This window comes from Haemaphysalis longicornis, unplaced genomic scaffold (genome assembly GCF_048455015.1).
Source record: "Haemaphysalis longicornis isolate Haplotype H1 unplaced genomic scaffold, Haemaphysalis longicornis Haplotype H1 scaffold_6, whole genome shotgun sequence".
In the NCBI taxonomy this organism is placed as follows: domain Eukaryota; kingdom Metazoa; phylum Arthropoda; class Arachnida; order Ixodida; family Ixodidae; genus Haemaphysalis; species Haemaphysalis longicornis.
In genome coordinates, this window is record NW_027526407.1 from 59075741 (window position 1) to 59103007 (window position 27267).

The 27267-nt window shown below is 47.6% G+C and overlaps 1 protein-coding gene across 4 annotated transcripts in view; it reads right to left on the reverse strand.

The window, feature by feature from the left end:
- Nucleotides 1-27267, reverse strand: part of LOC144142764 (synaptotagmin-1-like) — a 198015-nt gene that overhangs the window by 19018 nt on the left and 151730 nt on the right. The gene's annotated exons all lie outside the window — the stretch shown is intronic.

Here is a 27267-nt window from a genome sequence, read left to right on the forward strand (position 1 = left end):
GAACAAACGAGAAACGAATCGAGTGAGCGAGCGACGCGACTGGTGTAGGTGCGCGCTGTGTAAACACACCGGCGACAGCGGCTGACCTGTTTCACCAATCAATCGTCAGCCAGCGCTATATAGCCAAGGCGAGGCACGGACGTGCGTCGAGTGGAGTTCCGGGTCAGCAGACACACTTATTTTAGCCTGCGCAGCTCCGCGGCTTCCCGAAAGCTCCATACCCACCAGGCTTTATTTCCTTCCCGCTTCCTTTTTTCCCCTTTCCCCCGCGAGGTGGCGCACACAGGACGGATATAAGACGGCTGCAGACGACAAGTTGGCGTCGTCTTTGTTGTTGTTGCGGGGCAGCATCTACTTCTCACGTCGTCTTTTCCCAATCGATTCCCGAATTTAGCTCGGGAAGGAACGCGGTGGGGAAGCGACACGTGCGAAAAGTAGGCCACGCAGGGAAGCGAACACGATGCGGGCATTGACGCAACACCGACCAGATAAGAAGGACTTAGCAGTATAGGGATCTCGGGTGCAGGCTGCATAAGTGATGCGAGCGATCTAGCTGGAAATGATGCCAATGAACTTCTCCGGGAGGCAACCGTCGAGGTTAGACAGAGAAACGCCAATTCGGGTTGAAATGCCCTCATAAAACTTTCGTTCGATTTTCAGCCAGCTTGCTGGGTACGTGCCACCAAAGTTTTCTTTTTATGAACACCCACGGAAGTTTGCATGGAAACGTGCATATAGAACTTCCTCTCCACAAACAGTGAGGTCATCACTAACAGCAAGGTCATCATTCATTCACTCGTGAATTTGGCTTCGCATCATTATATACGTGCTTCCAGTGAAGCATACTTTACAGGCAACTCTAGGATCGGACGAAGGACTACGCCAAACAGCCTGCCACCTTTTAAAGACATACCTGTATGCTCGGTTTTGAATTGTGAGGTCATGTTTTATTAACTAGTGAAGTCGGCTTCGCATCATTATGTACGTGCGTGCAGTGAAGCACCCTTTATGGGGAGTTCTAGGATTGGACGAAGGACGAAGCCAAACAGTGGTAGCCTGCCACCTTTTAAACACATGCCTGCACGCTTGGTTGTGAATTGTGAGGTCATCCTGCATTAACTTGTGAAGTTGGCTTCGCATCATTACATACGCGCTTCCAGTGAAGCATCCTTTACAGACAATTCTCGGATCGGACGAAGGACTACGCCAAACAGTGCTAGCCTGCTACCTTTTAAAGAGGTCTGTTCGCTCGGTTTTGAGTTGTGGGTTCGTTCAGCGCATAAAAGACGGTCGCTGTAAGGTATGCGACCCCCTTAGCGAGCAGGTGTCCGTTTGAGTAATTTTAAACGGATGTCGACGCCATAATCGGCCAGGTTGGCTATCGGGTCGTTGGTGGCCCTGGAAAGACGAAATGGCGAACGAGAGGAAGGCACGATTCATTCACACAAATCGACGGTATATATTCTCAGCCACAGTTCATTGAACGCGAGCAAGAGCACCGGAAATGTTAGGCTATTCTACCTGGAATCCCAATAGGAACTTTTATGCGAGCCTCCCCCCATCGTCAAATAAAACGACGGGAAATGCAGACCCATCGGAATGGCCGCGACAGGCTGAGTCAAAGAACCTGTCTATTGACCTCTGCTGAATGTATAGAGATTTGTTAGAAGTATGAGTAGGTGGCATGAGCCGTAACATGAACATGAGACGGCAGCGCTGCCGTTACCATGGTAGCAAAATCAAGGTGGAAAAATCGAATTCGCTCGTCCGCCTGTTGTCGTTCATTATCCGAAATATGAACGGTAAATAAATTGTTCGCCGCCGGTTCAGTCTCTTTCACGAGCGTGGAAGGCGAAGTATCGCGTACCGATATGTCTCTAGGACAAGGGCTGTTAATGGTTGTCTCTTTTGGTCGGTTCAACTTGCGTGGCTTTAGCACTTTAATGTACTAATCGTGAACCACGGATGATTGTGTGGGACCTGGACCAAATTAGCCCTTTCCTTCCGCTAAGTTAAGCGTCCCTACTGGGCCGTTGTTTTACTAGCAAATAATAACCATAAAGCAAATAATTAGCAACCAGCTGGTTGGTAATTATTTGCTTTTCCATCGCGATGTCGCTTGCACATGCATGGACAAGCACCGTATGCGCAGAAGACTTTTTTTTACAGATCACGGGTATGCCCTTTATGGTCAATCTCCCGAGTGGATGTGTGACGCTTTCAAAACTGCAAAGTGAGGCTCCCGAACGTGTGATATGAAAGCAAGCACGAAAAGAACAGAACTCCCCCCGCTCGCGCTGTTCCAGGCAGAGGGCGCGATAGCATTTTGAAGGCGGGAAATTTGAATTGCGCAGGACAAACCTCCGTTCAATTCACCGACAAAGGAGTAAGACGGGGAGGAGCAGAGCATGAACGGTGGTTACAATGAGCGGATAACGGAGTCACAGCCTCTCTGGCGAATCACTGCTCTGCACTTCCGACAGCTTTCACGTTAGTGGAACCGCTTCAATTTTTCTCGTTAAAAACACGCGTAAATTTGGCGAAAAAGTAAATAGCATGTCGTACGTAGCCTAGACTATAAACTGGTAAGGTAATCAAAGCATGTTTATCAGTCGGCATCCTTTCAAGCCGACGAACCCCCTAGCAGACGGTTCTGAACGCCGTGACTTCACGCTCCACTTTGACAGGCACTGCGTGAAGCCAATGACCGCAAGTAAAGCAGACGATAAAAAGACGAGAGACGCAAAGTGCTTGGCAGACGTGAAGGCACCCAACGGACGATGTTCGATGCGATCCGTTGAGCTGACATTATTTATTTATAGCAGCGTGAAAGCACAGGTGCGCGTGTGCAGTTATGGAGAAATGAAAAGCGAACACGAAAATGTGAACCAAAACACGCGAAATTGAAAATTATGGTTCCTGAAAACGCAGCAATGGCGTAGTGAACGTATGTTTGGAAAGTCACATTTCCAAACATCGTCACACGTTATAAAGCCATACGAAAGTTTGACCTGAATTCAAAGAAATATGGCTATTTGTGGATTCATATTCATATTTGGGGGTTCGCATTTAACTGTCCATGACTGTATTGTACGTGGCTCATTCGTGCCCGCGCGCAATAGAAAAGCCATGACAAGCGAAGCTTGGGTTCGAGGCTACGGCGCGCGTTTATGGGAGGTAGCGGCAAGCCAATATCACCGAAGCTTTCAGCCGAAGGCCCGCGACAGCATGCACGTATAAAACCGTTCGGATCAATCAAATTTGCCTTGGCATTTATCGAGCGGTCGACGCCCGCATACGTTTCTCCGAAAGCTTCGGCCACGGTTCGTGAAGCTTTTCAGGCCTCACTTATGTTCTTTTCGCCCCTCCATGCACAGAAGTGTCATAAAAGTGGAGGAAGGCGTAAAAACTAGCGCGTGTCCGTCGGTGTTCATAGTGTGGGACAATCACCGGCTCGCTGCACGCAATAACTGTAAATGGCGTTACAGCATGGCTTCTGGCTCTCAGCTTCGTGCAAATCTCCGTTTACGTCACTCGTGCGGAAAATTCGCGCCGCTTAAGTGCGCTATAGCTTCGTGTAGCATTGGGTGCACGCTGAAAGGAGCCATGACGAGAAAATACAACTTCGTTTAATTTGGAAGAACTAGGATTCAGTATCTCACTCAGCTCCATTACAGCGACAGATGTTTTTTTAACGAAAAAAAAGCAAGAAGTATTGAAACACTTTGAAATTTTGCGCCACAGTGACGTGTTATGAGCAAGAATGACGTCATACGGGCCAACAATAAAACACAAATTTCAGTGCGTCAACTCCACGTTAGCATTCAAGTGATGGGGTCAAATGGAACTAGAGGCCCCATTACAGATGTCCAGTCATGTGTCGTCGCGACAGGTCAGTTAGGCGGACGCCAATCGCACAAAAAAGGTTCCGTGATGTCATAGAAAAGTTACGGGAAATTGGCTATGGGGTCACTACTGCTTGACACGTTTTCTTTAATATCTCCGTTATTTGTTCGAAGATTGCGGTATTGGTTTCATTGTTATCGGGACTAAGCACTCTTTCTAATAAACCCAACTTGTATTTTGTCTTCATGGCTCCTTGAACAATGCCCCGGCCACGAAAACCGCCGCTGCCGTAAGGAGAGAAGTCAATGCAAAAACAGAACTTATCGTAAAGCAGACTGCCCAAGAAAAAGAAGAACTAAAATTTAGACCGGCGAATGACGAAACGGAGACCGAAACAAAGCCAAGTACACGATAGCCAGCGTGGCATTCAACGCAGAGTTGTAGTTGCGTTGGGCAACACATGCATGAATTCGAACCTCTCGTGAAGCTCCATATGTGCTCAATTCAAAGGGTTCGATAGAAGCCGCCAAGTGCGTGCCTGATGTTTTATTTAAGTCAGCTGCAGTAAAGCGTTCACTTTTTTTTCTTTATAACGAGCGGGCAAGCATTCATTGATTCGTGACAGCACCGTACATCGATGAGATTTGTCTATTTGAGGATTTTATCGACGAAAGGCGTTCCGTGGCATGGGGGGCCGAAATGCTGCCGTTTTTGACGTAATTTACAGCGAAGCAAACAGATGTGCAGCCATCTTTTTCATGATTGCGCGAGAAACAGATGAGGCATGTCGGCAAGAATTTCCGCCGTCGATCCGCCAACAGAGGTATAGAAGAACAATGCCCGTGTGTTCGAGATTTCGGCGCATGTTAAAAATCTCCAGGTGGTCAAAACTAATCCAGAGACCTCCACTACGGCGCGCCTCATCGCCTGCGTTGCGTCGGCGCGTTAAACCATACAATCAATCAATCAATCAATCAATCAATCAATCAATCAATCAATCAATCAATCAATCAATCAATCAATCAATCAATCAATCAATAGACGAACAATGGAAGAGGGAGCGCGTGCTGTGGTGGCGCTGCCTTCGCACAGATGCTGCCGTTTCCGGGGAGACAAGTCGAAGCGCGGCTCGCCAGCTGCCTCTGCCTCGACGGGTCCCGCGACGCCCGTCACCGCTTGCACGCGTTGTTTAGAGTCTACAGCCAGTGCATCGGGGCCGCAGCGAAAAAATGGGAATGACAGCGACGAAATGCCGATGGACAACAAAATGAGCGGCTGGTAGCCAATGCCGCTGCTATACTATTTCGACGCGAAATTCCACACACACGCATACACACGCAACACCATAGGAAAATAACGCGAGAGGTTTACTTTGAGAGCTTGTGGAATAATCTAGTGCGTTTATATTGAGGTATTTTCTGTCTAATTATCTCATGTAATTACTTTTTCTACGTTTCTCTTCGATTTGAAATCGAAACATACAATTTCAATGTATATTTTTAATATTTTTTATGTGCGTGCATAAAGACCTGCACGGGAAGGGTCTTTATGCACGCGGCCGCTTAATAAAGAAAGCGAGCAAACGTGGACAATGGGGTGACCATAGTGCAAAGCACGGTTGGCACTGTGTACGAGGGGCGTGCGAGAAACGCCGTGTTGGGGACTTCTAAAACTAAAGCAAGGCGTTCGCTAATCTGGCCGAGCCTCGAGTTCGCAAGGGAGAGGCACATATCCTCACGCATTCGTATAGTTCCACCAATGAATATTCGATTAATTTTGTTTCCACTCTGCGAGTGACTCATTCCGGTTACGGGCCAATAACGTCGCCGTTTCCCCGCAAGAAGACCATTATCTATCTGTCGCCGTAAAAATTAAGGTGCGTGGGGTGGCGTCGATATTCCTGTCTAGCCAGGCAACGAACGCGTAGGCTCGTCGGCCTCGTCGTAACGATCGGAGACATGCCAAACCGCAATTAGACAGCCTGCCATGAAAAATAACAACAGGAGCAAACGTAGCCTCGTTACAAGGGCGCGAGGATAGAAAGTCTGAACAAATATCGCGAAGAATGATCACGGAAGGTGATAAGCTGTGCTAAAAGCGAAACGCCCACAAGCTCCTCGAGAATGACGACAGCTTAGAGCACATCCCTGTACTCGCGCATAAACTAACGCACAAACTAACGTGTCTGGCGTCTGCTTACTGCTAATCAACGCCCGTAGAAGGGCAGACGGCCACTTGGGGGTAGGCAACAACACCTTGGAAAGAAGGTCTCACAGACCACGATCACTGGTTTTTTTTATAAGATGGGCTATAGACCTAATTAATTTTTGCCAAACCATGACTACGCTGACTTGCGTTTTTTCTTCTTAATCTTACCGATCACGTCGACGGAGTAGCTCTTAGTGATGACTCACTCAGAGATAAGGATCTCCTTTTCATATTTGAGGTGTTGGTAGAAATCGAAGGAGGCGCTGAAGTTTCGTATAGCGCCTGATTACCGGTGCGCTACTTGGCGTCTCCTGTGGGCTTACATCGCCACATTGTCTGTAACGAAGCGAGAAGGCAGTTTTTTTTTTCTCCCAACGCCTAAACGGCTGCGGGGTCGACGTACTCTTGCGGCGAGACGCGGATACTTTTGTTCGCTTATAAGTTGTCAGAAGCCGTCTGCAGAACGGGCGCGGTGCGAACCGAGTGCTTCCACAGCTGTATACGTGCAAGTCTGGCATAGGTGTATCCCAGTTCGGGAATACGCCAGCCGCATTCCTCAAGAGTTCAAAGTACAGTACGAGACAGAACGACCTCGACTCGTGCCCACAATAGCACAATGGTTGTTCGCACGAGCGATAACCCCGATGATTATGAATTCATCCGCGGTGCGTCAGAGGCCAAGCGCGTTTTTTTTACCGAACTAAACAGAAACAAGTGTGTACATGTGCTTCTATCCTGGAACTAGATGCGCGCGGACGGCTAGAAATGAAATCCGAGTGTCGATATGAAGCTTAATTAAACGACAATTTTAAGGTTCTCATTTAATGAGGGTAGAGTAAGCACGGTTGCGTGTTTTAGTAATCGCACTTGGTAAGTGCGCCCCTAAAATACGAAACTCATGCGACCTTATTCTCGAACGAAAATACGCCATTTTGTGCGTTTCGGTTCATCGAGTCGCTTTCGCATTTAATCTACCGCCGAACGACATGGGAGCACGTGGGTTGTCCTTATATACAAATTTTATAGCCGCTCCAGGTTATATTTCTTTATTACGACGAACCTTTTACTTTTGTGTAAGCGTGTACCAGCATTTCTAGACTACAAATAGATGTGCGCGGACTGCTAAAACAAAACCCTAACCTGATACGAAGTTTAATATCAAGCTTAATTCGAAGCTTAAATCGAAGCTTAAAGGAGCCATGAAGAGAAAACACAAGTTTGGTTCATTCGAAAGATTGCCTCGTTAGAACCATAACGACACCACTTATAACGCAAACTTCGCTCAAATAAGCTACATAATTAGGAAAAAAGGAAATGACCATGCGACCCACCAGCTCATTTTCCGCAACAGAATTTATGATGTCACTTGGGAATGCTCTGCGATTGGCGGAGGCCGGCAAAAACAAACGCATGTTAGGCAGGGCTTACAGTTTGCATAGCGAGCTAAATGCCCGTGAAACATACTGCACATTCTTTTTATGACAAAGAACGGTGGAGTAAACGGTTGAAGTTCCGAACGAACACGCAAGCGTGTGCGCCAATGCGTACGAAACTACCGCCTGGCCGAGCTCGACATCTCGCCGTCGCGCAGACGAATTTTCGGGTTCGAGGCGCTCTGACCTTGGGGAAAAATGCCGTAAACACCGCGCATTGACGCTCGTATCTTTCTGGTCGAAGCAGAGAGCTCGCGCGAACGGCTTTCCATACACGACACCGGCCAACTGGCATTAGCGATACTGCTACTGAAGTTGAACTATTATTAACCGTAATAAAAATACGGCACATACGTACCAGTCTGTATTCGTCCGTCGCTACGGGGCTGACGAGGCAGCGGTGCCGACGGCAGGGCGTTCGTCTGTTGTGGCTATCGCGGAATGGTCGCTTTCCCGTCCACCGCGTATCCCACAACTCTTGCCGCTCGTGCACTTAGAAGCATTGAGCGTTCAAGTGGTGTGAGGTTGCTAAATGCAAGCCCTAGCTCCTCGGCGAGAGTTTTGTTCTCCGGGTCAGGCGATTCCATGACTAGGGCTGCGGGTGCACTAGGTTTTACAAGTATTTTTAAAATGGCCGCCATCTCGGTCGACTCCCGCGTGTGGGTGCTATACGGAGTCGACATACTAAGTATCTGTTTCATGGACCGGCCCGTGTGACGCCGTTGCTCACGTCACCAAATGTGCAATTTTAGCGGGAGATTTAAAATTTTGGCTTAAATTGCCTTATTTCTCAGTGAATAAAGCATCATTTGCTTCCGGGAAAGCGCTTGGGGTACTATGAAACACCTAATCTTTCGAATAAAACAAACTTTTGTTTTCTCTTCATGGCTCCTTTAAGTAACAGACAACTTTAAGGCCATAATTGCATGACGGTAGAGTAACCGTAGTCACAGTTTCTAATCATTGCACTTGGTAAATGTTCAAAAATACTCAACTCTTGTGGTTTCTCGAACGGAAATATGTGCGTTCGTGGCTTCCGGTGGTGGGTAAACATGCTACAAACACGCCAAATTCAGTTTCATACTAATATAGACTAAAAGGAAATATAGCGCTACTATCGAGGCGAGCCGCGCTTCTCTGACAATGCCATCGTGTACCGCGGCGAAACGTTCGATCGTTACTTGGCTTGGCTTGCAACAACAAACTAAAAACGTACGTGTGCTTGAAAAGAAAACGATATTATTGTAAAAGGTTATTTAAAGTTTATTTATAGATGTAAAAATGAACCTCCAAAAGAATTAATTGTCAGAGATTTTTCTTAGAAGCTTCATTCAAGACGAAAAAGAGAAAAAAAAAGCTACCCTTCTTTGTTGATTCTGCGAAAAAACCCACGTGGCAAGCTAAGCGAAGTAGGAGAGGAACGCGTCTAGCTGCTATGGCTGCGCCCACGAAGGCACACGATTGCAGCGACAGATTTCCCCTCCAATATACATTCTTAGTATGAAACTCTGTGGATAAATAAAGACCTCTGTGCTGATCAGTGCGTCGTCACAGCTGACATCAGCAAATGGGAGAGGAGGACTGTGCCGGGGAAACAGCACTTTGGCGCGCACTTTTCTCGTCGAAAAAAAAATCTTCATGCAAATTGTTCGGAAAAGGTCGGAACATGGCATAGGAACTCTAGACTTAAATTTACAATGGTACAATTTCGCAGTGCTTGCAGCTTACTTCGGTGCCTCTTCGACATTCAGATTATGGGCGTCTGGAAGTCATTTGTAGCTGTCTGAGCACATCCACTCCCAGACTGAAAATGAGTGATCACTTTCTAACTTGACAAAAAAAAAAAAACCTGTCTCGTGACACCCTAATGATGAATTCAGAAACGTCGGCGTGTTATCGGTAGTTCACACAACAGTCGGGCAATTCTTACAGCACGCCAGTCTGGGCCATTTTTCCTCGTACTGTACTTTGACTTCATGAGGAATGCGACTAGATTTGTCTAGCTGGGAGAGACCTATATCAAACCTCCACGTGCACGAGAGGGAGCGCCTCGGCGACCGAACCTGTTTAACAGCCGTGTAACACTTGTTCTCTTCTGCAGGAGCAGCGTCCGCAATGAATGCACAGCCTGCAGGTCAGGATATTGCAGACAGCACAGAATGCCCCGCCCCCTGCTAAGGGAATCAAACGTTTTTACACAGATGACAGTCTTTCTTGGGCTACTTAAAGTAGAAAACTTGTCCGTCCGTCCATCCGTCTCCTGAATCAGCTTATATATTAGTTGTCTAGGCTACTGAATATATATATATATATATATATATATATATATATATATATATATATATATATATATATATATATATATATACATCCACAGATGATACTGGCGATGGGTTTAGGTGGTAGACGCAACAATATGACCATCATGATGTCGCTCCCATGCATATATATATATATATATATATATATATATATATATATATATATATATATATATATATATATATATATATCTATATATATATATATATATATATATTTGACCACGGTAAAGAAAGAGAACAGATTGAATAACGTTTCGGCCGAGGGACTGGCCTTCGTCAGTTTACTAGAAGCACCATCCGCAATGCGGCGTAATCTGACGAAGGCCGGTCCCTTGGCCGAAATGTTATTAAATCTGTTCTCTTTTTTACCGAGGTCGAATATATATATATATATATATATATATATATATATATATATATATATATATATATATATGCGTGCGTCTGTGTGTTTGTGTGTCCTGACGACCGCTGCACGTGGGTGACCGTTGTAGGGCACGATGACCCGGAACGGAGGTCCTATTCATAGGACACGGCGACAGACCCGCGCATGCGAGGTCGCTTGCATGCACCGTACGAGCGACGTCGACATCCGGTCACGCGAGACACTTCCTTTCTGCACAGTAGACACGAGAGGCAAACAGCGCGTGGACCCAAGTGAATATGCACTAAGGCCGTTGCGAACAACACACCGAACGAAAGCCGTGCCGGAGAAAGCAGACTTCTGCTCTAAAAAACTGTTGGCAATCGAACATGCAGGACTCCGTTTGCGAAATCAGGAGTCTCATTTATATTCACATGACTGTGCAACAGCGCCTCGTGGCCGCCGCACCTGCAATAGGCAGCGTGGGTATTTCAAAACAATGCCCTATGCACGCTCCCGGGAGCCATAGTCCGATCTCAGTCAGCGATCCCAATCTCGTGATAAACGAGATCTCATAATAGCCCTAAGAGGTAACTAAAAGCTTTTGGGACGACCAAACGGAGTTTGTGCAGTGCCAACTGAGTGTCAACCGAGGTCATTTATTGGTAGAAAATAATGCTGGAACATCTCGTATATCCCCCTTAAGGATATACGTTTCATTTATAATGCCCAAGGAGATGCGTTATTTTCTGCACGCCTCTTCATGCTATAGACCCTCAGTGCGATTTCCCCTATCCACGGGGTCTGCCAAAGCGCACTGAAGGCGTGTTACACCGGCTGCGACTTAATGTTGCATACACCCGAAGCTTCTTGTTTAAGCTGGGCTTGGTAGAGTCGCCATTGTGTACAGTGTGCTCTACTACCGACACCATCAGGCACATTTTAAGCCACTGCTCGCGATATGCCACTCAGCGGGCAACAGCGTCGAAGGCACTTGTGCGGCTACGACGCGGAGGTACTCTAGAACTTTCACACTTCCTTGGACCCTGGCAAAATCGTGAGGAGGCAGTGCTCGGTACAAAAACACTGCTTACTTTTCTTGCGGAAACAGGGCTGGAAGAGGTTCTGTGAACTCTCTGAGCATGTACAATTTGTATATGTGTGCATTTCTCCTCTTACTCCCCTTTCTTTCTTTCCTTTTCTTTTTCTGTCTATTTTTCGCTGTCACCCCACTTTATTCACCCCATCTGGAGTAGCAAGCCCTACCGTTAGTGGGGCTGACCTCTTCAGCTTTCATTAAAGGCTTTCTCTCTCTCTCTCTCTCTGCATAGTGGGCGTCACGATTGCAGGACCTGTGCCTCCACCAACTGAATACACGAAAATCGCAGAAGTATTTCTGCATTCGCAAGGCCCACAAACGGAATGTAACGACGTATAGTCCTGACTAGTGTCACTAGATAAGATACAGAGTACCGACAGTGAGGCACGCAAGTGAGCAACGGCGGCCATTTTGGTGTTCATTAGTGTTGCCAGATTGCCGCTTCTGCGGCCTCACCGCTAACTTTGTCGAGGTGATTTGTAAACAACACTTCCGAAGACGCAGCAACACGGCGTCTTCGGACGAACTTCTGCAGCTGAAACGCTGAAAAGCGCATTATCTTTGATTCGTATTCGGAACGACGCCAGTCGCGCGCATCCGCCGAGCAGGGAGGACAAGCTGAGACTAACTACCACAGTTGATCGACAGAAAACGCATAAACGACAAAATGGCGGCGCCCATGAACCGTCGCAGTGTGAACAAATGTCACGTGATGCGAACTGACCAATGATCACGGTGGTGGCACGGAACAATAGCAGAAAAGAGTGCCGACACTCTGTAACCTTATCTAGCGACACTATAGTCCCGACATAAGGTAGATGATCGGTGGAGTATACGTCCCAAATTGGATCTTCCCGCAGCAGAAACGCGCTCTGCTAACTAATCTTGCTTGCGCACCTTTTTGCTCCTCTGCTTAGCGCTCTGATTTTAATTTCGCAAATGTCAAGTGCGGCTAGAAATGTTAAGTGAATTTAGAAGGCCGATGCGCCAACGCTAAGTGGAATCGTGAAGAGGCTTTACGCGTGGGTGTTTCGCTTACGCGACCGTTGATAATTGTGGCCCAAATACCACACCGCATTCAAAAAGAAAAGCAGTAAAGTGTTGAAACACTGACTGGGCGACATGTTCGACAAAGGTCGCCGCATTTTGTTCTCTTTGGGCCACGTTAGCGCAGACGATACGTGTCCTCGAAGGTAAATGTCGCGGAAGCGTGTTAAAGGGGCCATGAAGACAAACTACAAGTTTGGCTCATTAAAGGAAGTGTCTCAAGTGCCGTCCGACGGTATTATAATTACTCCACTATATCGAAGTCCACCAAAGTTTCGGGGAAAAAATGCCCCGCCTGGTGGCATTTTTTTTTTGGCTGGGAGTGGCATCGCTCTCCCTAAGGTAAAGTAAGATAACCTAAACCAACTTAACTTCGCTATAGATAACATGACATAACGAACACGAAGCAATCATTTAAAACGCCAAAAACTAACCATCGCAATTAAAATTGAAATTCAATTTAAAGGTGAAAAAATTGGCCGCGTATCTGCTCCTTTCGTTGCAAATGTCGTCAAAAGACGATAGTCTTTATCGACTTTTGCCAAGTAAATGCCTCCCTTCACTTTACCGCTCACCTCTCATGTTGTTCCTCTTGCGTCGCGCTGCTCCCAAGGTAAAGACGCCAAAGGTTTGCTTAAATCATTTTAAATTTCCCGCGTTCCACTGCTCCAAACCGGGTGTCTCGATCACAACGCTGCCGTACGGCGAAGACACGCGTGAATCGAGGCGCCCTACTTCAACGTTCATAGAACCGCGTTTCCCTACTCCATGTGCGTTGCAAGCAGAACGTGGAACCTATCTAGTGGAACCTTTCGTAATGTTGCCGGTTGATTTCTTAAAATGGCTCCAGAAGCTGTAGTGGCGCGGGCGACAGCAGGCGACGGCGGGGTGATTTTTTTTTCTGCAGTTGATGAAGTATTTAATTTCGCAAAAGTCAAGCATGTATGATTTTTTCTAAAGGAACACTGCAAATATCACTTCTATACTAATTTGTTGTCTTATATTTGCGTAGTGTCTTGTTCTTCTTCAACAATGTTGACAAGTATGAACATTGCACCGGACTTAGACGGGTAGATTTAGCTGTGACTATATAAGACTATTGCGCAAGCATTGTTTTACTTTGGCCGGGTGGCTGAATCGAGTCACAGACAGACAGACGGACAGACAGACAGACATACAGACAGACCAAAATTTCTGGGTTTAAGGAGCCCCCAAGAAAGACTATCGTCTTTAAAAAAAATAACCGATGCAATAGCCGGGTTCGAACCACCCTTGTCGGCATCAACAAGCTATGACGGAACCCCTACACCACAACGACAGACGCTTCAGCCGGTGCTAGTAGGCCCCGTCCATGCCTGCAGCGCTGAGCTATAGAGTCCATCATTACATGGACCGCTTTGGGCCCGATAACAAACACGCCAATCTTATCGCCAACTTCGAACAAATAATCAAGATATTGATGAAAACAGATGAAGCAATGGTGACTCCCCAACCCATTTTTGGCGATTTCTTTATGACGTCACAAAATCTTATTTACGCGATTGGCGGCCGCTGACTTAAGGCACCGCCGAGAAACATGACTGGACAACGGTGGCGTACCCTATAGTTGCGTTTGATCGTATCACTTGAACGCTAACACGTAGTTAAAACACCGATAACTATGTTTTTAGTGCTGGGCCGTATTTCGTCACACATGCCCATATTGCGTCACTGTAGCTCAAAATTTAAGTTTTTCAGTATTTTTCGCGTTTTTTAACAGCAGAAGTGTTTAAGCTCTTGGTTGCGCCGTCCATAAACAGAAAGACTACCAAGAAAATACCGAGCGCATGTGAGCGTGCGTCTCGTGAGGAGCGCCCGGCGTCGTCCAGGCTTGCGCGTGGGCGTGCGCCACGTGAGGGACTCGCAAAAAGAAATACCGAGCGCACATTCCAGTCAGCGTTTCAACAAACAGCGTCGCCGACAAAACGACTGTCGTTTGCTCCTGACGTCACTCACTCCGCGTTGCTAGGGGCAACCCCCTGCGCTCATAAAACTCGGAGCCGCCACGGTGGCGGCGGCGGCGGCGGCAGAACTGTTTCCGACTCTGTGCCGTGCACATGGGGATGGGGCAACCAAAGAAGATCCGGACTCCCGAAGAAGAGGCGGCTTATCAGGAAGCGCGCCGCGCTGCCAGGACAAATTGCAATCGCCCAGAAGAACCAGACGAACAAGTAGCGCAGGCCTTCAACGGCGAGGGAGCGCTCGACAGAGACTTTGTGGCGGCAGACGATGAAGTATACGAATACCTTTTCTGAAAAGGGCACTGTACTAATAAACTAATAAAGCACTTATATACTTCGCGTTTCATTTGGCCTTTTCTGATGAGGGATATATATATATATATATATATATATATATATATATATATATATATATATATATATATATACAGGGTAAATTATTTGGTTCTCAGTGACTTATATGGCGCTCGTGGAGAGTATCTCAGCACGAACACAGCTTTGCCGTGACATCAGGCTCGCACCGTTGTCCAAGATGGCTTTGATTTTTTTTATAATACACACTTCTTTCGGAGCTGAGCGAGTTACAAAAGGCTAGTTTTTTTTTCAAATTTAACAAAGTTTAATTTTGTCTGCGTGACCCCTTGCAGACAGACCTACGTGAAAGGTCTACTGCCTCGAAAGTCTTTATTACTGGCGGCGAAAGCAACGGAGGACATAAACGAACTTGATTTTCAGTTGCCGCATTCCTCTTGATAGCTGAGGCGCGAGCTTCAACGACATGTTCGAGGGCCGCGGCCTGTATTTTATAAGGTGTTATTTCTGTAAAGTTTAGGGGAACCCGTTTTATCCGCCGCAATGCTCCGTCGTCCTAACAGGACGCGGATACCTTTTTGCTTGGCCAGTACGCCTGACAATTTTTGTTGCTATCCATCTTGTTTTCAGCAGGGTGTCAATACAGACTGCCATACAATAAGATATGTCAGAAGCAGACTTATTCTACTGAAACTGAGACGTATTGGAACAAACTTGTTGCGTCAAAACGTGCATGTACGGTTGAATAAGAAAGTACAATGACGCAAATGACGCAATGGACGACACAACGAAAAAAAAATGCAATGCTGCCTGTACCACTACAATGCCAGAATATTTCAACGGTATTGATGAGTTTCGGTCTGAATTCCTTCGTATAAAATACAGTCAAACCCGGTTATAGCGAACTGCAACATGCGCCACGATTAGTTCGATATACCCAATAGTTCGATAGAGCCGAACCCGCCTATAACGAATTTATTGTTATGAGTTCGCAATACGCGGGAATCCCCTTGCCATCCCCGCATGCAGAAACGAACAAAATAAAGTATGTCATTACCATACACAAAACAATCAATTTATTGCAAATAATAAAGCTACTTTTCGCCTTAACGCCTTAACTGCCTACTTTAAAAAAAAGCGGTGATTTTTGTTTTCCCTTTCGTATTGGCAGCGTCAACTAGCACAGCATTCTTTACACGAGACATTGTTTGCTCCAGTTCGAGTCCGTGTCCTTCAATATCGAAGAAACATTGGCCGAGGACATCGACTGCCGAAAGGACTTCATTAAGCGTTGGATGGCTTTCATTCGCGACATCCTCTGCCATCTCGGTGCTTTTCATCAGCATTACGATGATGCTGCTGATGGTGCCCGCGTCCGAGGGGCTTATAGTGACGGCAACTTCGTCGTCGACACTCAGGAAATCTTTGAAGGACACTCCTTTCGTCACAGCATCGGGAAGGTTGGCGAGCTGCCGTCTTGGTCTGGACTCACTGACTGGGCGGGTTCCGTCGTGAGTCCCGCGCGTCGGAAAGGAGTTACGGAAAGTTTCGGGATGCATGTCGCTCCACGCGAGGCGCAATGTCTCAGTCGCGGCTTTTGCTCAGTGCTTACGGCCAATCAGCATCTCAATCGCTGCTCCGATACCATGCATTTTGGCGGCTATTCTAGGCACGCTGAGTTCGATATATCAGATGTGAAGTTCGTTATAAGGAATGTGTTTCGCGTGTATTTTTGTAACTTATTTATTTTTGTTCGATATATACCATAATTCGCTCTATCCGGGTTCGTTATATTCGGGTTTGACTGTACACACAGAAGTACTGTTAGCAAACACAGCCGGTTCTTATTATTTTCTGTCTCGAAAAAAAGGAAATGGCACGCAGAATTTCTTTTTCTTTTAAGAAATTCGGGAATTGTATCGTTTCGGTTAATTGACCATTCCTTTATCCCGATATTGCGTCTAGTATGCCCATACCCGTGAAATGATTTTCGCTAATATAGAAAAGTATAAGCCTAAAGCGCACTGGGGCCTGAAGGAAATATGCTGAGGCGACATGACGTGAAGTGAAAATTCTACGCGAGACGCTGCAACAAGTCCTGCAAACTGTCTACATCTTTTTGTTTGTTTAGAAGAGAAAGAAGTCACAGACACTCGCGTACAGGTCAACTACCTTGGGGAATAAAGTTTCATCCAAGTAACACCCTTTACGGTTGTCGCAACCATACACCACCGGGTTCAAAAACCAGCGCTGAGTAATCCGCTGCATCGCAGATCTTATGACACATTAGAGAATGGCGCATAATTCATGTAGAACATAACCGGTCGGGTTTATTGGCCTACACGTCGTGCTGAAATACCCGTCGTATTCCGCACCATATTTCATCGCAGCACTTAGGACACTTTGCTACTAATGGCAGAGGCAGACTGGAATAATTTTGTACTGCCACTGGTAGATGTGAAGACGGCATTGACGTTGAACAGCGTTTATGTGGGCGTCTGGTACGTTTTTCGCGGCTTGCACAGGAAAGCTTTTTGGACGCGGCCGTCACACGTCGTGTAAAGAAAAGAGACCATAAAATGTCAAATTTATAAGACAAGTTTGACAGGCTTAGAGAGCGGCCATAGGGTAATCCTTTTAGCAAACTTCAATAATCGCAGAAGCTTTAGAGGAGGGAGGTTTGGTGGCGACATTGATTAAAAGCCTTTCAGCCGGGCGTCGCCATCTGACACGTCACAACACTCCGCGATGTTTGCGAGGATGCACGCTGCTCCAGGTCTCGAGACGATAGAGGCAACGACCGGACCGGCCAAACAACTTTGACTCCGCGGTGCCAAAGCCCAGCCAAGCCCAGCCAATAATAGAAAGCGCCATTGACGGCGTTGACATCGATCTCAAACGCGACGCGTGGGCCTGGAAGCACACACAACGTACAGAGGAAGCAGAGGCGACGCATCTCGGCAGACGACAGAAAAAGAAAAAGAAGTCGTCTGCTGGTGGGAACTCATATAGTACAGAAATGACTTTGTTTACCTGTGTAAGTGAGCCGGCAGCTAAACTAGCAACCCCGTCTGTGTCTCGTATACTAACGAAAGAAAGAAGAAATACTGTTTTTTTTTTTCGGATGCAGTTTTGTTGTTGTACTTTACCGCGTGAGCAGACGACGTGCACTTATTTTCGTTTTTTTTTTGAGCTCTCGGATCGCTGGCGCCGAGCAAACATTAGCGCGTCGTCTGCTAGATAAAATATTCCGCCGCCGCCATTAGCCGCTTCCGCGTATCGCTGACGAGGCAGACTTCCTTTCTTGCGTAGGTTCATTGGGAGGAGATATCACGACGCTGACGACGTACTTTCTGATGTTCGTTGCGACACCGCGTGGGCGGAGGCGCACCGTCTGCAATATTACGCGCTCGGCCACACTCGGGTCACACGGAAGCTGGATCCGCGAGTGTGGGCTACCCTAACGAAGCGACACGCGAAAAAAAGCCGCGGGGCTTACAGGCGGTGAATATTCGCGGTCTCTTTCACACTGACGACATGCAAAGCGAATGCGAAGGTTTTTTGCATACAAGATGAAGCGCTGTCGTGATGACACCCCATCCACAGTGCAAAACTTTATTTAACGAGTTCGGCGTTGATTGTGTAACGTTCGTAAGAAGGGGTCTCGCGACTGCGTTCGTATGGTTTCCTGTTCTGTAGAGCTATGCCCGCACCATCTGCATAAATGTTCCCAACGAGCAGTGGTAGTTCTCGAAAGAACCCAGTAACCCGTAATTTGGGAATTGCTGCTCTGGAAAGGAATTATTCACATGGATGAAGCTTGAATCAAACGACGTTAAGTTGGTAGCAAAGTTCCTCACGTTCTTTCCTCGCCCACGCTGTACAGAGAGTAAGGCATAAACAGAAGCACACGCTACGGAAGGAATTCCTCAAAATTAAAACCTCGCTAGAACGAATCGCTAGGGACAAGACGCTAGTTGAGATGACGCTCACACACATTACGCGGCGTTGCTACTGCGAAAGACGCCGCCCCTCCGCCCCCCCCCCAAGAAAAAAAAAAACCTCAGGAACTTGGAGATGGAGCAGATCGGCTTATGCACTTTTAAGGCAAAACTTTATTAACCTAGCCGAGTTCCGCCACCGCGAGCAATTTGACCTTCATTTGACCGCAGCTGCGCAGTAGCATTGGCAACGTATCACGTGACTCGCCGCGCCTCTGCACTTCCGCCGGCTTGGCGCATGCGCTCTCCGCAGCTGGGTAGCCACCTGACCACGTGACTCACCGCGCGCCTGCAGAGGCGCGCCGCGCTCGCCTAGTCAGTGCGAGCTTGGCCATGGATGAGAGCAAGGCCGGGCCGTCTTATCTAAGCATTTCGCGGGAGTGGAACGCGTTGAGCAGTCGTCGCCAAGCGGCGTCAGACCACCCCGCGGGTATCCGCCATCGAGCTGCTTCACTGGAAAGGGATGCGGAATGCCAGGCGCGCTAAGCTAGCGTTGAAGACTGAGGAAGTGCGTGTGTATACCCAAGCCTAACTACAGTCATGTCTAGCCACCGACCTGGGCGCAGACGTCATACCTGGCTTAACGATGATTGTATATCTAAGTACAATATTTACAGTTAAATCAAAGGTTAACCAAGCGAAAACAAGACTTAACCAGGATAAACCAAGCTTTCGTTTTGCATATCCAGGGTTAGCTGAGCTCAGCCGCAGCCGTTTTTTTTATCTGCAAGGAGCGAACCTCTTGCGCGAATAATTAATTTTGGATTTGCGTACGCGCGGTCGTGCGGTTTCGATATCGTCACATGAGTTTTCGCAGTCCCGGAAGTAAGGGTGAACCCACCTCGTCGTCTTAACGGTTACTAGCAAATAGTGAACTAAACTTTTTGTGTTAACCCGCCGCGGTGGCTCAGTGGCTAAGGCGTTGCGCTGCTGAGCACGAGGTCGCGGGTTCGATTCCCGGCCGCGGCGGCCGCTTTTCTGATGGAGGCGAAAAGCAAAAACGCCCGTGTGTACTAGATTTCGGCGCACGTTAAAGATCCCCAGGTGGTCAAAATTAACCCGGAGCCCTCCACTACGGCGCGCCTCATCTCCTGCGTTGCGTCGGCGCGTTAAACCCTACAATCAATCAATCAAAAAATCAATCAATCAATCAATCAATCAACTTTTTGTGTTAAGTCCCGCCTCCTGTCTGCCAGCTGACAACTTGGTCGGCAGACATTAATTCATCAAGTTTGTCCAGAGGGGAGCGGTAGTTGTTAGATACAGCTCGGAGAAGCCTTGAAAAGCGGAACGGAATTTAAGTTCTTTTTGTTAAAAAAGGAACAAAAAACTCCAACGTGAGCGCGTGTTTTTGATATGTCTTGTGCTACTAACTTGGTGACAAATTTGCGAGCATACCCAGCTTTCTCGCTCAAAATTACAACCTCTCGGGAACCTAGAAAAACCACTTTAGGAAAATGGTATTTGGCATAAAGCTAGAAGTCAACGTGAAGATTAAAACGCTAAAAGAACATTTCAGGTTTCTGAATATATTTTTGTGTAATTTGCTGTCAAATCTAACTCCCCATGCATTTCTATGGGATAGTTCCCATGGCTCAGGAACCCAGTCGCGCAACGTGCGCGACTTGAAACTGTGCACAAAGCAAGTATTCACCCCAAATATTAGCTGTGCAAAAGAATGTTTCATTTCGCTAAAAAATTGCAGAGTAATCACTGTTGAAAGGACTGCCATGAGCGGGGACGCTGCACACGAAAACAGATATATTAGGGCCCAGAACGTAATGAATTCTTTCTCTTTGGGCGCTTTTTCCACGAAGGCGAATCCTACCAACAAGCCCAACTTTCCGTTCCCTGTGCTGCTGGTCATACATTGTCACTAACGTAAAGTGCGTATATGGCCCTAGGACCTCTGTCTAGACTTCGCCTTGGTGCCGGCATGCCAAGGTGACCCTTCCAGATTTGCTTCAATCCTTCGTGACGCCAGCAGAAGCCAATCAGGAAAGGCTTATGGAAAGACGTCGACGGCCAGGCATCCTGCGTAAGAGATCGTGCCCTCCGCGGCAGAGAGAGGTGGCGGCAGATCGGTTTCAGTCCTTGACGTCACGAAGCTCATCACGGCGGGATATTACCGACGGTAACACAGCCCCGCCTTCTCGGTTTCGGTGAGCTCAGTTACCGCAGTTTTCCTTTTCGAGCTCTGCCATTGCGCGAAGTGGAAATGACCGCTCGTATACGGGCAGCTCGTACAGCGCAGGACGCCAGCTTCTATCGCACTGTATGATGATGCTCGTCTAGCTACAAGTATGTTGGTTGGTTGGTTGGATCCGGAACAAGAATGGCGCGTACCCACTCTGGGGGATTAGCCAAGTCTTATTGTGATTTCACTGTTGAAGAAGCTTAGTAATTAGTTTCAAACGAAGGGAAAATAGGGTACAGTGATGCTAACAATTTTGGAACCAAAAAAAATTCAATACTACTGTACCAACAGGTATTTCAATAAACGATTAAAAATTGGTTGATGCGATTGATTAACAAGGCAAGCGACCTGTTTCGGAAATAAATGAGTGAAGAGCGCGAAAAACATCCCCGTCGCACCAACCAAGCCCGACTGCCCCAAATGACAGTAAATTAGGCACCGACAAGGCGAGACCCAGGCGCCGGAGGGGAACGTAGAAGGCGTTTGTCTTTTCGCGCGAGTGTACGTACGCCTCGGCTTGCGCATCGCAATCGCCATCGCCCCCATGACCCGTTTTTTCATTACCTTGGCGAGTGGTGCTGTGAGCGGGATCGCGGCAGTGGTGGATCAGTTGAGAACAGAGTATTACGACACGCCATTACTGGAGCGACGTCATGAGCGCGGTCTTCATCCATCAAGGACAGTGATTGGTGTCATCCAGTGCATTTTGGGAGTGGAGTCACGACGTTCTCTCCGAAGAAGGACGATGACGAGCCAGCCTATCCTCACCAACGTCACGGATGGATGCGGAAGAGGCCGGAGCAACAGGGGTGGAATCCGGAGGAGCAGGACATCAGTTCACCTATAAGCGGCCGTCATACTCTGCGCTCGCACTAATTCCTTCCAGAGATGACCGAACTTCGAATTTATTTTTATGATGATGGTTGGTGTTTATGGCGCAAAATCAACAAGGGCAAAGAGCGCCAGAGAAGAAATTATTTAACGGTTGATGAGACCGTAAATACTAAAACCTGTGAGTAAAAGTAAAAGTGACGCAAAGCAAAAGACAATGGGGATGGCTGGTGTGTAGGGCCGGGATGATTACACGTGATATGACAAGAGCTGCAGAAACTTTACCTCAGCTAAAAACTTAAGAACCCGTAGACTAGAAAACATTGGTTCGTCGGCTGAAAGAGTTTGATGGGTGCGGTGGAATCTGTCGTCGGTATATTTCAGGGAAATGTTTGTGTCGTGTTGTGTCAAGTGCCTTGCATGTGATTAGTATGTTGAATACGGATAGGCAATTTCCACACCTGCTCCACATGGGTCGAATTTATTTTTAAAGCGAAGCTTTAGTATCCACTGATGCCGTTGCACGCCATTACGCCGTGCAGGAAAGCCACCTTTCTCTGTCGATGATGATGGGAATCGTTTGAGGTTCGAGAAGCGCAGTGTAAAATATATTTTGAGAGGAGGTTGAGAGCAATGGATTAACGTAGGTGGGCAGCCAAAGTTTTTAGGTACGGATACATGAAAAGCGTGAACACGCAGTGGCTAAGGAAGACTAGAAGGCTAACGATGAAATACGGAAAGAAAAGTGGAGAATTCAAAACAGCCAAGGTAACCAAAAAAGAGGCAAGGCAGATTGAAACGAATAAATGGAGAGAAAAAATGGAACCTAAAACGTCGTTAGAGATGTGCAGGGCTGAGAAATTGAACATCAGAAAGGAAAAATTCTACGATAATTCCCAGGGCAGCGCTTTACTTTTTGAGGCTAAAGCAGGCTGCTTGCGAACTAAGAGCTTTGTGGGGAAGTATACACAAACTGATGGGGTATGCGTGGTCTACGGAAAAGAAACAGAAACTATGCGACACATAGTGTTAGAATGCGAGGATATCCATCCAAATCTACACGGGGTAAATATTCGGCTTCCAGGAGCCCTAGGATTTAAGGGTAGCACAGATGAAGTTAACTTCAAGACCGTCGAGGCGACGAAAAGAAGATTAGAATGCTGGTGGACGAAAAGCAGATAGGGGAATATGGCCTAGAACAGCTACTACCTGTAACAGAGAAAATAAGTATTTTGTGCCTAATAAGTTTTTGTTCCTGCCTTAAGAGCAGCGCTAGTATTACACGAAGAGTATAAAACATAGGTATGTTAGTTTTTTTGTTGGTAAGATGACACGTAATCACCCCGCTACAAAGGGGATACCACTATCAGTCATCAATCATCATCATCATCAATCATCATCGATGGTGAATGATCGTGAGTGAAGTGAAAGAAAAAAAAACTTTTCCCGTGGCCAGAATCGAACCTGGGTTCCCCCTCGCGTTATGAAGCCGGCTTAATATCCGATTGTTCCATTTTGGCACGGTCGAAGCGAACGCCAAGCAGCAGGTACCGATTCGGGCCGTACACCCCCGACCCAAGCGTTAGGCCTAAGGAGTTCCGACACGAGAGTTGCTGTGGGTATTCTAGAAAAGTGGTGCGTACCTCCAGAGTATCCCAAACTCGCAGCGTGGGATTGGCCAACCAAAGAATCCATCACAAGAAAGCTTCGCGTTCAACCATCGTCGTCGTTGAGCTTTCTCGCACAGAAATTGCCCAACATCTACGTCTGACCCGATGCACCCTTCCCCCACCCCACAGACACCTTTCTATCGAGCAGGCACACCACTACCGTGCATTGCAAACAAACACCTTTCCCCACCCAAAAAGAGTCTGCCACTACTCCGAACACATTACGTTCCCTAGCTGCCCCTTCTGTGGAACAGACTGCACTCTTTTCCACATGGTTGGTGGATGCCCCTCCCACCCTCTCCCCAAACCGAATCCGTGCAACTCTCCCGAGCACTGGAGGCGCGTCCTGTCCAGCTCATGCCTGTCCGACCAGCTTCGGCTGGTGGAGCGGGCTGTAGCGGCTGGAAAGGCATATGGGATCCTGGACTGAGGACTTCACTTCCTGAAGAGTCCGCGCAACTTTCTCCCACAATAAAGAAGTTTATCCTCCTCCTCCTCCTCCGCTAAAGCTGGGCGTGTGTGTTTGAAATCGGAGGCTGCTTATAAGCGAGGAAATACGGGACGTAAGTATCGCTTCTTTTTCCCCCTCTTTATATCTCTACTCCGGGTCGCGACTTCGCCATCACGCCAAGGACCTTGTGCTTCGAGCGCCCAAACCTGGTCACGGAAAAGCGCGCTTACTGCCTCCGCTTGAGGCAGACACACCAGGCGGGGCGTGTCGTTCGGAGCCATATATAGAAAGAGGCCAAAAAAAAAAAAAAGAAAGTAAAGAAAAAGGGAGAGGCAGGAAAAGTTCGCAACCTTCATCCCCATAGATCACGCAATGTGAGACAGTAAGGAGGGTATAGCGTGCTTGGCTGAGCTTAGGTCGGTCCTTGGCGGTGCAACGGCCATCTAGGTATAAGGAGCGCCAGGAATGGGGAACCCATTTGAGGCAGCCATTCGATTCTCCTGGGATTTGACGGGACAGTGTGGGTGTTGGCTGCATTAAGCTTCCGTCCTCCGCCCACGCAGTGGGCGGACAAAGAAAAGAAAGAGCTTATGGTCTCGGACGCACAAACCAAGCAAGCTAAGTCTTCCAGAAACAACAGAGTCCGGCGGTGCCGCAGGGAAGAAAAAAAAAAAAAAAAACTGCTGGTATTTTCACTTAGCCATAATCGTAAATCGCTGGAAGGCGTGGACGAGCCCGCGTCGTTATTTATTACCGGAATTCCGTGCCTGGAGGGACGGTGAAGGCGGAATTAATGGAGCCTAGCTTAAGTACGAGCCGAAGCACACCATGATGACGCTTGCCATGCCGACCTGTTCCCTCTAAAGAAACAACCGCCCCCTTACGAGGCAATTAAACCGAATGACCAGGAGCGACGCTGTGAAGGTCGTGGGAACTAGCAACGATCACCGGAGGAAAACGAACCAATGTACGTCCAACGAGTAAAACAAAACGGCGACAACTACGCATAGGAGGCCATAAAGGTACGGCTACCACGTGAGAGTAGTCTTTGTCAGTGCTTTACATAGACCATCCCAAGTGTTCAGAGTTAACAAGAAGTCTAAATTCAGGTTTACTTCTCAAGTGAAATTGGAATGTTTTATTTCAGAAAGCTGGCGAAAGCCTTTTGAGTTTTTCCTGTCATAAAGAGGCTAGGGTAAACTCACGCGTTCAGTTCTTGCTTTGAATTCTTTATGTTCAGAAACTTCGCCTGGTCTAGGAAATTTTAACAAATACCTTACATTCAACAACGGTAAATGCGGTGATTATTCATGCGTGATACCAGCAGTCTGTTGGTCGCCTAACGAACAGGCAACGGTCCAACCATGCATGAAGCTCTGTCGTCGACTAGCTGCAGCGGCAATCTGCTTTAGTCAACAAAGTGTCAGCAAAAAGAGCTCCTGACGCAACAACCGTGCTACTCGCTCTGTGCTCAACTTGATGCCACATTCCAGAGAATCGATGCGCTGCGGTCGCTTCCGAGAAGATTGACACGCATTAAAAAAAACACGCATACGCACCCGGCTATATCGACAGCCTGCGGTTGGCTGGGAGGTACGCGCTAGTACATGGTTTCTCAAAGTGGGTTCCGCGGAACCTACGGGTTCCGCAGGCCCCTCCTCTGGGTTCCGCGAGGCACTGATAAATTTTCCCTGGTTCCGCAGTCGCAAAGTCTTGGATGGTGAACTTGAGGTGCGATCGATCTAGGGAACCTCCATTACTCACGCCCGAGTGTCAGTAAGCACATCTCGGCGCATAACAGAAACGCACGAGCTGCGCAATAAATCTCGCCAGCAGCTTGTAGCCAGCCAGACTCCTAAAACGGGCCACGTGGTTAAACTATTGTACTTGAGTCTCGGTGTTATATTACCCCCATGCGCATTTCTCCTTTTTGAGATAGGTGCCGCTAGCGTACGCATTCGCGTAAAGTCGACGGGAAAAAAAAAAACGATACCCTTGCTTGCTTTTGAATTTATTGCACGTTAATGTAGCATGAACGGAATGAAAAAATGGCGGGAGGTGGGGGGGGGGGGGGGGTTCCTTGGCACTTAACGGAACTTAGCAGGGTTCCCTGGGACCAACATGCTTGAGAACCCCTGCGCTAGTAGCACGGAGTTCTGTAACCCGCATACGCACCCGGCTATATCGACAGCCCGCGGTTGGCTGGGAGGTACGCGCTAGTAGCACGGAGTTATGTTTGCTCTGTGGCTTATAGTTTACACGCCTGGCTTGCATACCCCGTTTCATTTTGTGGATGCGTGCACGTCCCGTCATATACCATATTTTCGACCGTATAACCTACCCCACACCCCCCCTTACTGCCCCTCGGGAACGAAAAGCAATCCTCGCGTATTGCCCGCACATTTGATACAGGAAAGGCAGCACCAGAGCTACTGCTCAAGCAACACATCACATACTATATAGACAGAAAAAGCGTATATTTGGCAAATAGAATACACTGACTGCAAGGCCAAAGTCGCAATTCACTTAGTGTCACTGCTCTCGCTAGAGCTATCCCTTCAGCCGCAGTCGTCACTGTGGTACACAAGATTGCTGCAAGGTTGTTGCACAATATGCAAGGTTGTTGCACTAAAGGAAAAACCCCGCGTATTGTCCTCACCCTTACTTTGCCACTGAAACTTTCCAATTTTTGGTGCGGGTTATAACCGCGAAAATACGGTAAGCGAAGCTTATATGGCTAGGGTACCGTTCATCAGGGCCGTACCTAAAATTTTTTTTCGGGGTGAGGCGGGGGGGGGGGGGGGGGGTGAGAAGGGTTGCGGGCACAACGGCGGCCATGTTGACAATTTATATTCGCTTATTTTTACAAATGAATCATGTGCATCGCTGACATGTAACAGAAAGTTATAAAAGGTTGAAGCCAGAAAATATTTCAAGGGTGAATCAGAATACCCTACTCGTCCCCCCCCCCCCCCTAGTTACGGTCCTGTTGTTCATGTCTGTGAACAAAAAGTCACGTGTCTTTGCAGCGCGAGGAGTTGGAAAATAACGTCCCTAGCCAAACAATGATTCTACTTACTAGAATCAGAAGAGGAGCGGCCCCCATCTTCTAAACTAGGGTTAAGCTTAGCACATGTTTAACGTCTTGTCCGAAACTTTTCCGTCACTTCCACTGTCCAACTAATTCGCCCCCGCGCAGCAAACTGCTAGCCTCATGGCTAGCTGAGTAGGTAAAATTTATTCACACACTCAATGGGTAGAGTGAAAGCCACGGATAGGCGATGTCTCGCGGGTTCAAACACCGGACAAAGTGCAAAATTTTCTTCAACGGCGATGTTTTCTGTGGAAGCCGTATAGCAATCTATTTTTTCGTGCGGCTGCATTCCAGGTGGATGCCATTTTTTAGGGGCCAAGCCCCTTAGGGGCTCGGGCTGTCGGCTTCTCCAGTCGTCGCAGTATCGCGTAGTCACTCACAGTACTAAGA